The sequence below is a fragment of the Lepus europaeus genome, assembly GCF_033115175.1.
Source record: "Lepus europaeus isolate LE1 chromosome 12 unlocalized genomic scaffold, mLepTim1.pri SUPER_12_unloc_2, whole genome shotgun sequence".
NCBI lineage: Eukaryota > Metazoa > Chordata > Mammalia > Lagomorpha > Leporidae > Lepus > Lepus europaeus.
In genome coordinates, this window is record NW_026909002.1 from 210,487 (window position 1) to 223,354 (window position 12,868).

The following is a 12,868-nucleotide window of genomic DNA, read 5'->3' on the forward strand; positions in this document are numbered from 1 at the left end:
TTAGATCTAGTTGCCAAGTCCTCTATTACTTTACTTTTGCCTGGTTGTCTGCTCTTATTGGGGATGGTGGTTGTGGTGTATCGAGAATCCTAACTAATATTGTAGAACAACTTCTGCATTTTTTAATTTTTAAAAATTATTTTATTTAACCTTTTTATTAACATGAAATACTTATATATATTTATAGGGTACAGTGCAATATTTCAGTGCATATATACTGTGAACCAAACTAGGAAGTCAGTTTCCTTATCTTTGTTCTTAAATCCTACTAGCTCCTCTTTTCCAGCTTATTATAATTTATATAATATATTATTATGAATTAAAGGTGTCCCACTGTGCTTTGGAACACTAGAACTTGGTACTTCTGTCTGACTTGCTTCAGAACCCATTATTCAGCTCCTTTTCATTCCTCTATCCTTTCCCACCTCTAGTGAACACTGTTCTAAGTTCAGATGGACTACTTAAAAAAATTAATGTATTTATTTGAAAGCCAGAATGGTGGTGGTGGGTGAGTGGGTGGGTGGAGATCTGTGTGCTGGTTCACTCCCCAAATGGCCACAGCAGATAGATGTAGGCCAGGTTGAAGCCATCAGCCAGGAACTGCATCCTGGTCTCCCACCTGGGTGGCAGGGCCATCTTCCACTGCCTGATTGGAAGCAGGGTAGCTGGGATGCTGCTCTCTGATGTGGGGTGCCGCAATGCAAGTGGTGGCTTTTACCCGCTTTAGCTTCCATATGTATGTGAACCTACAATATTTGTCTTTCTGCATGTGGCTTGTTTCACTTAACAGAACGATCTGCAGTTCTGTCTACATCTCTGAAAATGTCAGGATTTCCTTCCTTGTTATGGTTCAGTAGCATTCCATTGTGACATATACCAGGTTTTGTTTATCCATCAGTGGGCATCTGGGCTGATGCCATAGCTTGGCTGTTGTGAGGAGTGCAGCTGTCTCTTTCATGTGCTGATTTTGTTTCCAGATCTCCTGTTTCCCCTTTTAATTCTGACAATTTTTGCTTGGTATATTTTGGTGTCTATTATTAGATTTGCATAGGTTGATAATTATACCTTCTTTCTACTGAACCTTTTGGTAATATCTTGTTTTATTAATATACTCTTTGTCTCTGGCATCCTTGTTTGATTTTAAAGCCATTTTGTCTGATACTAGAGTAGACACTGCTGCCCAGTTTTGGTTACTGTATGCACGGGCTATCTTTTTCCATCCATTCCCTTTGAACCTTGTTGTGCCTTTGACTCCAAAGTCAGAATCTTGCAGGTGACATTTAGTGGGATCGATTTTTTTAATCTCCACTCTGCCAATGTCTGTCTTTTGGTTGGCAAATTTGGTCCATGTACATTTCATTACTGATAAGGAGGACGTATTTCTGTTGTTTTACTACTGTGATTGCTTTGTATATGCCTTATTGCTTTCTTATTCCTCATGTCCTGAATATTTGGATTTCTACTGGGACTGATTTTGAGATATGGTATTTCCCCTAAAAATTTTTTATTCATTTTAATGGGCACCATCATAGGTTAGAGGCAGAGAAAATTTCAAGTTAAGAATTTTGATCTGGACTGGCACCACAGCTCAGTGGGCTAATCCTCTGCCTGCGGAACCGGTACCCTGGGTTCTAGTCCCGGTTGTGGTGCTGGTTCTGTCTCAGTTGCTCCTCTTCTGGTCCAGCTCTCTGATGTGGCCTGGGAAGGCAGTGAAGGATGCACCAAGTGCTTGGGCCCTGCACTGGCATGGATGACTGGGTGGAAGCAACTGGCTCCTGGCTTAAGATCGGTGCACCACACCGGCCCTAGCAGACATTTGGGGGGTGAACCAGTGGAAAAGGAATACCTTTCTCTTTGTCTATCTATCTCACTGATTAACTCTGCCTGTGGGAAAAAAAGAAAAGAAAAAGAATTTTGATCTGGGGCAGGCGCTGTGGTGCAGTAGGTTAATCCTCAACCTGTAGTGCCAGCATCTCATATGGGCGCTGGTTCTAGTCCCAGCTGTTCCATGTTCCATCCAGCTCTCTGCTGTGGCCTGGGAAAGCAGTAGAAGATGGCCCAAGTCCTTGGGCCCCTGGACCCATGTGGGAGACCCAGAGGAAGCTCTTGGCTCCTGGCTTCAGATTGTCCCAGCTCTGACTGTTGCGGCCAATTGGGGAGTGAACCAGCAAAAGGAAGATCTCTTTCTGTCTCTCCCTCTCACTGTCTAACTCTGCCTCTCAAATAAAATAAATTAAATCTTAAAAAAGAATTTTAATATCATGCATCATTCATATATAGACTTAGGATTTCAGCATTGGTTAAGTCCTAAGACAGTCATTGGAAATCTGGGTTGAGGAAAAACTTTTTAAACTATTTATAAATTGAAGTGTAATGAGACCCTTTCTCCAGACATGAAGCTCCATTTATTTGTAATAAGATGTCATAGAGCAAAAAAGAAAAATTTTTATTAAAAAGTGTCTGTACATTTTTTTTGTGGAACAGGTTTGAACCATCCATCCAGCCTTACTTGATTTCCATTAGGATGCAAAATCAGGAAAGAGAAAACGTAAAAGCTTATTTTTATTTTGTAGATTGACTCTTAACTTTTTTTCCTCAAATTAATGACAGTAATCTAGGTAAACTAAATTTGCCTGTTTGCAGATTGGGCTAAAACATTCATAAAGCAATCAGTGGATGTCATGTGAGTAAGGCAACTAGATGAAAATGTGTACCAAACTACAGTAATTTAGACAAGGTTAATATCACTCCAACCCTCTCCAGTGTTTGTATTGCTTCCTTAAACATTAATCTAAGGTTGTAATTTCCATGACTGTTGCTGGAAATGGTAGTTGTGTTTCTTTAGATTACAGATGTCATTTGCCTCTTGTGCTCAAGATTTCTCACTTTTTCATTAGCGATGTTGTCAAGGGCATCTTCTTTGGGTTGCTTCTTGTTAAATAACCTGGATTTGCTGGTATGCCTTTCCTTTGTTCTTTCCTTCCTTCCCTCCTCCTTTTTTTTCTTTTAATCATCTATTTGTTTGAAAAGCAGAGTTAGAGGAAGAAACAGAGTCTTCCATCCACTGGTCACTTCTCAAGTAGCCTCAAAGGCTGAGGCTGGGCCAGGCTGAAGCCATGTGGATGTTTGGGCCATCTTCTGTTGCTTTCCCAGGTGTGTTAGCAGAGAGCTAGATTGGAAGTGGAGGAGCCAGGACTTGAACCAGTGCTCATACAGGGTGCCAGCATCACAGCCTGTGCCATGGATTTGCCATTTTGCATTTCAGTGATAGAGCTGATATTGGGGAATAGTGGAATAGACCTTTCCTTTGAGTGTTCCTTAAAGTGATTTCCTTTCTGATCATGAAGCAGTGATGAGAAGTTGACAGAAGGTGATGCCTTCTCAGTGTTCTTGTTTTCTCCAACCAGCTTCCAGGATCTTCAGTTTGCTCAGTTGTCCACAGTCTAGCAAGAACAGTATCTAATATTTTACAGTCAAGCTTATCATTGTTTAGTAGACCAATGTTTTGCAGATGTTTTTCAGCACTGGAAACTTTTTGTCTAATGGTATTTGGCAGGGAAATCCTTGTGTAAATAGATGAGAATAAAATAGTGAAGTTGTGATGGAATGAGAACTGGATCAGGGCGTGTAAGCAAAGACAATGAAAGGGTATGATAGTTTCTCACACTGAACATATTTAAACGATTTAGATTGAACTTGAAAGCATGAGCTGTGTGTTTCTTTGTGTTTTTTAGCAGTTTATTTAACTTAAAAACTTGTATATGTGAACTAGTCATGTAATTAGAATATACAAATTGAAGTTTGGAGTAGGCATCAGAATTTCTTTGACTTCTACAGAATGAAAATTAGGACAACTTAAGTATGTGAGATTCTAATACATTGTGTGTGCACACCAGTGCCTGCTGCCTTGCTGATGAACTTGATTTCAGTCTTAAGTCAGTGAGACCAGAACAACTTTTAGATCCATCATACTCTAGAACTAGCTCCAGTTGAGAGAAAAGATCAGGATAACCTCAAAAAATGTGTACTTTTTTTTTTTAACTCAAGAGCAGACAAAATTGTTTGCTTTTTGTTAGGTGCTTTTTGTTAGGCTATCTAGAGCAGGCTGATTCTGCTTTTTATGATTTTCTGCTGTTAAGGTCAAATTCTTGTAGTAACAAGTTTTAAATGTATTTACTTTTATTTGTACTTGTATTTGAAAGTCAGAAAAGGCGAGAGAGAGAGAGAGAGAGAGAGAGAGAGAGAGAGAGAGAAAGAATTAGGTGACTGGGGCTAGGCCAGGTTGAAGTAGGAGGCTGGCACTCAATACAGATCTACCCTGTGGGTGGCAAGGACTCAGGTACTGGAGCCATTCCTTGCTGCCTCCCAGGGTATGAGTCAAGGTGAAGCTGGACTTGGAAGTGGAGGAGGGGCTTGAGTCCAGGCACTTTGAGGAGGTGTGTGGCCATCCCAACTTGCATCTCAACTAGTGCACTTAATGCCTACCCCACATTTAATTCTACAATAAGCCACCTCTAAATATATAAAAAATCAACTCATACGTTAGTGACATCCCACTTTAGGGAACTATACACCGTGAATCTTTATGTAGAAGTATGGATGGAGGCTGGTACTGTGGTGTGGCAGGTTAAGCTGCCATCTTCAATGCTGGCTTCCTGTATGGGCACTGGTTCAAGTCCTGTCTGCTCCACAGATGCAGCTGCCAGCTAATGTGCTTGGAAAAGCAGCAGAGGGTGGCCCATGTGCTTGGGCCCCTGCATCCACATGGGAGACTGGATGAGGTGCCTGGCTCCTGGCTTTGGTCTGGTCCAGTCCTGGTTGTTGCAGTTATTTGGAGAGTGAACCAGCAGATGAACGATCTTTCTTCTCTCTCTGTCTCTGACTTTCAAATGAACAAATAAATAAATCTTAAAAAAAAGAAACATGGATGTTTCAGTGTGGCTCTGCTCCTCTGCTGGATAATTCGGAGTCCATCGCCGAGGACCTGGTGGGTTAGTAATTCTGCTTTTGTTTTGCATTGTATTGTATCATAGGAGGCAGACACTGAGGCAGCATAAAGGGACATTTGAATTATTAAAGTTCCCACATAGACTGTTAAGTTTTGTTGAGGTATAACTTACATACCATACCAATTATACACTTAAAGTATACAGCCTAAAGTATACTTTTTTGAAAAAAAAAAGATTTATTTATTTTACTTGAAAGTCAGAGTTACACAGAGAGAGAAGGAGAGGCAGAGAGAGAGAGGTCAGCCATCTGCTGGTTCACTCCCCAATTGGCTGCAACGGCTGGAGTTGCGCTGATCCGAAGCCAGGAGCCAGGAACTTCTTCCAGGTCTCCCACATGGGTGCAGGGGCCCAAGGACTTGGGCCATCTTCTACTGCTTTCCCAGGCCATAGCTCTGTAGCAGAGAGCTGGATTGGAAGTGGAGCAGCTGGGACTGGAACCAGCACCCATATAGGATGCCAGCGGTGCAGGTGGAGGATTAACCTACTTCGCCATGACACCGGCCCCTTACCTCCTGCTTCTTAAGGTCTCCATTAGAAGGAATCAGGATTGGGAGTGGGATCAGAACTTGAACCCAGGCACTCTGATATTGGAGGCAGGCATCCTAAGCAGCATCTTAACCACTTTGCCAATATTTAAGTTCTTTGCATCACCAACTAATATTCCTTTGTAAGGACATACATTTGAATTGTTTTCTCTCTTTGGCTATTATGAATGAAGCTTTTCTGAACATTCATACAGGTTTCTATGTGGACGTATGTTTTTATTTATTTCAAGTATATGCCTAGAAGTGGACTAGTTGAGTCATATGGTGGGCACTTTAAATAAAACTTATTTATTTGAGAGATGGGACAGGGAGGGTAGAGATATCTGAGAGAGCTCCCATCTGTTGGTTCGCTCTCCAAATGCCTGCAGCAGCAGCCTGGAACTCAGTCCACATCTTCCACATGGGTAGCAGGAATCTCACTGTTTGAGTCCTTATTGCTGCCTCCCAGGGTATGTATTAGCATGAAGCTGGAGTCAGGAACCAGAGCTAGGCAATGAACCAGTACTCTAGAATGGGATGTGGACAATTTTTTAAATGTTCTCTTTTTTTCTTTTAAAGATGTATTTATGGCCAGCTGTGCGAATCACTAGGCTAATCCTCTGCCTGGGGCGCCAGCACCCCAGGTTCCAGTTCTGGTTGCTCCTCTTCCAGTCCAGTTCTCTGCTGTGGCTCAGGAGTTCAGTGGAGGATGGCCAGGTCCTTGGGCCCTGCACCCACATGGTAGACCAGGAGAAGCACCTGGCTCCTGGCTCCTGGCTTCAGATCAGCGTGGTTTACAGATGGCTTCTTCTTGCTAGGGGAAAGCCAGATCTTCTGGTTTATCTTTTTATGGGCATCTATCCCATTATGAGGTCTCTACACTGATGACCCAATTATCATCTTCTCAAAGACTCTACCTTCTAATACATTCACTAATTTTTTTTTGTTCCCTGTCCCACCAGAGTTTTAAAAGGGCCACTCAGGATGTTGTATTGAGAATCGAATGTGGAGGGTCAAAGGTAGAAGGCTTGACTGTGTTTAGTAGGTAGTGAGGTGATGAGATTCTGGGTATGTTTTGAAAGTAGTGGGAGTCAGGACTTTCTGATGGATTGGTGTGTGTGTGCAGCAGGAGCCAAACAAGTAGCCAAGGTCTTGGGCCGAGCAGCTGGGGAGAGGATTGATTTTGACTCTAGAAGAGCTAGGGTGCAGCACTGTTGGATTGATTTTGAGTTGGTAATATTGTTAGGAGATGCAGGTGGAGATGTTTGAGTTGTCAGGAAGCTGGATGATGTGACCGGGGAACAGACTGTAGGTAGAAGAGGACAAGAAGGACCTGAGCCTTGGGCATTCTGTAGAGGAGACTTTGAAGTGACCTGTGTGGTAGGCAGCAAACAGACTACTGCCAGGAGAGAGTGTTTGCAGGAAGAGGGTGTGTTTGCTGCTGCTGGTAGGACGTGTGAGACGAGGACTGGTCATGGATCCTTAACTGGGTTTCATAACAGGAGGTCCCCGGTTGCTGACTGACGTGGGCAGAGCCTGCCTGTAATGTGCTCACTAGAGAATGGGAAGACAGGGCTGTGCACACTGTGTGTGAGTAACTGCTTTCAGGAGGAGAGAAAGGAGACTCCAGCTGGATAGGGGCAGTGGGAGGAAGAAAGTTTTTCTCTTTAAGACAGATTTTATGGTGATGAAAACAGTCCAATGATGTGGAAAGAGTAGATTGTGTCTGAATTTAGTGGTTGGTTATTGTAATCACTCCTCTGCTTATGCTTGCGGCTTCTTTGCCCCTGTCTTGTCACACTTGCTTGGCAAAGCCTTGAACTTGGTGAGATGCAAGGCCTCTGTTTCTAGGTACCCGATCTTACTGCACCATAGCGCAGTGATCCCAGATATTCACAGCATAAGGAAGCTTTTTATTTACTCTAAAGTGCTCTGGCTTCCAGCTTCAGCAATTGAAAGCTGTAGGACACAGTGGATTAGCCCTAAGATAATAGGATAGGATTGAAAGCTGATCTTTTTTCCCAGCTAACTCTAAAAGTCCCAGAAAGTAGAATTCTTTGAGGTTGTCGGTTTCATTAGTGAAAATTGTTTGCCAGGAGTTACGTATTTAGTGGCTGAGAATTTTCCATTATGGTGAGGCTGGAGATATGGAGGAGCTAAGAAGTTATTTGCAATCAGAAATTTTTAGGTAGCTCTGTTTCATGGTCTCTTTCTCTGTTGTCCTGGACATTTCCTGAGTTCATGGAGTCTCAGTTTCCTGGATTCTGGACAGAATACCCATGCTTCTTTGCCCCTTACTTTTCTTTTTTGTCACTGTGGACTTAGACAGAACTTTATTTCTTTACTGTCTGCTATTTTTTTTACCTTTATGGAAGGAGAGGAGAATGTGGTTAACCTGTATTGTGACCTTCAAATTTGAATAACTTCTTAACTGTAGAAATAAAGTTGGCTATGGCAAGTACCCAACATTAGCCTTTATAGTTCTAATAAAATTTGCATCAACCTTTTCATAACATGCGCTGTTAATGTAGTTTTAGAGAGAGTCTTAGCACTCGACAAGTAGAAATGACATAATTTCTGTTTATGACAGCAATAGTGATTTTGAAAGCACATATGATTCCCTCCCCCACCCCGCCTTTAGGTCTATAGTAATTCTTAATACTTTAGAAGCTGGAAAAATTTACTCTGAATTTGTAGTCACTTTAAAAAGATGAATCTATTAAAAGAAAGAATAAGTAGCAGTGTAAAATTCCTCATGGACTTTAAAATGTCCTAATTTTTGTGCATGGTCCTAAATACCTATTTCCTTTGCTTTTGAGTTGTATTTTGTTGAAACGTTCTTATTGAAAGAAAAATTACAGATTCAGAAAAAATTCTGAATCTAAGTTAAGCCATTTCAAGTCTGCTGTTTTCCATGTTTGTTTTGGTTTAAATATAGCATTACTAAAAACAGGGTCATTGTTTCACTTTTCAGTGACACGACAAAACTCTTCTTTTCTAAGCATTGCTATATAAAAGTAAAAGACACAGGGTATTTTTTGGTGAATAATAAATAAATCTGAACAATAATAAGAATTGTGTGTCTTGCTATTGAAGGTTGTTTAAAGTGTACAAAGTGTATTTTCTAAATATGGAGGGAAATGTGTATTATGTACATTCTGCAAGATAATGATATAGATATTTTTTACTCTGTTGAATCAACCTGTTACTAATTGAAATTGTTCTCATATAGAAATAATCATACTTATTTACCAGTCTTTGGCCATTGTATGAATGACAAACATAAGTACATTAATCACAAGATGCAGTGGGTAGTTCAGGTATTTCAAGGTGGGATATTAGAACAGTAAGAATGTCTCAAAAGAATTGCTAACAGCAGATCACAAACTGCATTTCTGTAGCACCAGGATTTTGCTAATGTCCTCCTGGCTGATTTTAGGTATTTTAATAGTCAGATGTTCCACATTGAGGTGACCCACCAGAAGCACTTAAAAAACCCTTTTAGTTTCCAGTGCTGTCTTATGTTGCCCACAATGAAAATTTTTCATTGCTGGCTTTTATTTATGTCATCTTAAAAATAGAAAATACAGTTGTGTAAGTGTTTAATGTCATTAACATTTTTCTTTCAGATTACCCGCAAGGATGAAATGAAGTAACTCAAGATGAGCAAGTTAAAAGTGGCATCAGAGAAAAGGTAATTCTAAATATTTATATATATAGAAATTGCAGACATAATTGTTAGAAACTCATTACTTACAAATGCTATTCATGTTTAATAGTATGTTTATATTATTTTGTTACTATTTATTAATATTAAAACAGTAGTCAGTACACTATGGCTCATGGCCATGTAAGGCCTCTCTCTTTGTTTTGTGTGGCCTGTGACCTAAGAATGGGTTTCATGTTTTTAATTGCTTTTAAAAAGTCAAAATAATACTTTTTTTTTTGCTTTCTTCATTGCTTTTTTTAAATTTTTTATTTAGTAAAAATAAATTTCCAATGTACGGTTTATGGATTACAATGGCTTCCCCCCACCACAATTTCCTTCCCCCTCACACCCCCCCAATCTCCCGCTCCCTCTCCCATTCCATTCACATCAAGATCCATTTTCAATTATATTTATATACAGAAGATTGATTTAGTATATATTAAGTAAAGATTTCATCAGTTTGGACCCACACAGAAACACAAAGTGTAGAATACTGTTTCAGTACTAGTTATAGCATTACTTCACATTGGACCCTAATTTAAGGACAGATCCCACATGAGAAATAAGTACACAGTGACTCCTGTTGTTGACTTAACAATTTGACACTCTTGTTTATGGTGTCAGTAATCTCCCTAGGCTCTAGTCATGACTTTCCAAGGCTATGGAGGCCTTTTGAGTTTGCCGACTCCGATCTTATTCCGACAGGGTCATAGTCAAAGTGGAAGTTCTCTCCTCCCTTCAGAGAAAAGTACCTCCTTCTTTGATGGCCCGGTTCTTTCCACTGGGATCTCACTCGCAGAGATCTTTCATTTAGGTCGTCTTCTTCTCTTTTTTTGTTTTGCCACAGTGTCTTGGTTTTCCATGCCTAAAATACTCTCATAGGCTCTTCACCCATATCTGAATGCCTTAAGGGCTGATTCTGAGGCCAGAGTGCTGTTTAGGACATCTGACATTCTATGAGTTTGCTGTGTATCCCGCTTCCAATGTTGGTTCCTTCTCTCCCTTTTTGATTCTATCAGTTAATGTTAGCAGAAGCTAGTCTTGTTTGTGTGATCCCTTTGACTCTTAGACCTATCAGTGTGATCATTTGTGAACTAAAATTGATCACTTGGACTAGTGAGATGGCATCTGTACATGCCACCCTGATGGGATTGTATTGGAATCCCCTGGCACATTTCTAACTCCACCATTTGGGTCAAGTCCAATTGAGCATGTCCCAAATTGTACATCTCCTCCGTCTCTTATTCCCATTCTTATATTTAACAGGAATCACTTTTCAGTTAAGCTTTAAACACCTAAGAATTATTGTGTGTTAATTACAGAGTTCAGCCAATAGTACTAGAACAAAACAGAGAAAAAAATACTAAAATGGATGAAGTATTACATTGTACATCAGCAGTCAGCACAAGAGCTGACCAAGTCACTGTTCCTCATAGTGTCCATTTCACTTCAACAGGTTTCCCCTTTGGAGCTCAGTTAGTTGTCGCCAATCAGGGAGAATATATGATATTTGTCCCTTTGGGACTGGCTTAATTCACTCAGCATGATGTTTTCCAGATTCCTCCATCTTGTTGCAAATGACTGGGTTTCATTGTTTCTTACTACTGTATAGTATTCTATGGAGTACATGTCCCATAATTTCTTTATCCAGTCTACTATTGATAGGCATTTGGGTTGATTTCAGGTCTTAGCTATTGTAAACTGAGCTGCAATAAACATCAAGGTGCAGACAGCTTTTTTGTTTGCCAATTTAATTTACTTTGGGTAAATTCCAAGGAGTGGGATGGCTGGGTTGTATGGTAGGGTTATATTCAGGTTTCTGAGGAATCTCCAGACTGACTTCCATAGTGGCTGAACCAGTGGGTTAGTGTCCCTTTTCCCACACATCCTCTCAAGCATCTGTTGTAGGTAGATTTCTGAATGTGTGCCATTCTCACTGGGGTGAGGTGGAACCTCATTGTGGTTTTGATTTGCATTTCCCTGATTGCTAGTGATCTTGCACATTTCTTCATGTGCCTGTTGGCCATTTGGATTTCCTCTTTTGAAAAATGTCTATTGAGGTCCTTGGCCCATCTCTTAAGTGGGTTGTTTGTTTTGATGTTGTGGAGTTTCTTGAGTTCTTTATAGATTCTGGTTATCAACCCTTTATCTGTAGCATAGTTTGCAAATATTTTTTCCCATTCTGTCGGTTGCCTCTTCACTCTCCTGACTGTTTCTTTTGCAGTACAGAAACTTCTCAGTTTGATGCAATCCCAATAGTTAATTTTGGCTTTGACTGCCTGAGCCTGCCAGGTCTTTTCTAGGAAGTCTTTGCCGGTCCCAATATCTTGGAGGGTTTCTCCAATGCTCTCTAATAATTTGGTGGTGTCAAGTCGTACATTTAAGTCTTTAATCCATGTTGAGTGAATTTTTGTGTAAGGTGAAAGGTAGGAGTCTTGCTTCATGATTCTGCACGTGGAAATCCAATTTTCCCAGCACCATTTATTGAATAGACTGTCCTTACTCCAGGGATTGGTTTTGGATCCTTGATCAAATATGAGTTGGCTGTAGATGTTTTGATTGATCTCTGGTGTTTCTATTCTGTTCCATTGGTCTATCCATCTGTTTCTGTACCAGTACCATGCTGTTTTGATAACAACTGCCCTGCAGTATGTCCTGAAATCTGGTATTGTGATGCCTCCAGCCTTGTTTTTACTGTACAAGATTGCTTTAGCAGTTCGAGGTTTCCTGTGCCTCCATATGAATTTAAGCATCATTTTTTCCAGATCTGAGAAGAATGTCTTCGGTATTTTGATTGGTATTGCATTGAATCTGTAAATTGCTTTTGGGAGAATGGACATTTTGATGATATTGATTCTTCCAATCCATGAGCATGGAAGATTTCTCCATTTTTTGGTATCCTCTTCTATTTCTTTCTTTAAGGTTTTGTAATTTTCATCGTAGAGATCATTAACGTCCTTGGTTAAGTTTATTCCAAGGTATTTGATTGTTTTTGTAGCTATTGTGAATGGGATAGATCTTAGCAGTTCTTCCTCAGCCGTGGCATTGCCTGTGTATACAAAGGCTGTTGATTTTTGTGCATTGATTTTATATCCTGCTACTTTGCCAAACTCTTCTATGAGTTCCAATAGTCTCTTAGTAGAGTTCTTTGGATCCCCTAAATAATTATATCATCTGCAAAGAGGGATAGTTTGAGTTCTTCCTTCCCAATTTGTATCCTTTAATTTCTTTTTCTTGCCTGATGGCTCTTGCTAAAACTTCCAGAACTATATTGAATAGCAATGGTTAGAGTGGGCATCCCTGTCTGGTACCAGATCTCAGTGGAATTGCTTCCAACTTTTCCCCATTCAATAGGATGCTTGCTGTGGGTTTTTCATAAATTGCTTTGATTGTATTGAGGAATGTTCCTTCCATACCCAGTTTGCTTAGGGTTTTCATCATGAAAGGGTGTTGTATTTTATCAAATGCTTTCTCAGCGTCTATTGAGAGAATCATATGGTTTTTCTTCTGCAGTCTGTTAATGTGGTGTATCACGTTGATTGTTTTGCGAACATTAAACCATCCCTGTATATCAGGGATAAATCCCACTTGGTCTGGGTGGATGATCTTTCTGATGTGTTGTTGTA

General features: G+C 40.3%; 1 long non-coding RNA gene across 1 annotated transcript in view; it reads left to right on the forward strand.

The window, feature by feature from the left end:
• Nucleotides 1-12,868, forward strand: part of LOC133754292 (uncharacterized) — a 104,458-nt gene that overhangs the window by 41,100 nt on the left and 50,490 nt on the right. Inside the window, exon 2 of the long non-coding RNA XR_009865191.1 lies at nt 9,163-9,227. This is a non-coding gene — a long non-coding RNA (uncharacterized LOC133754292). The remainder of the gene's footprint in view (nt 1-9,162; nt 9,228-12,868) is intronic.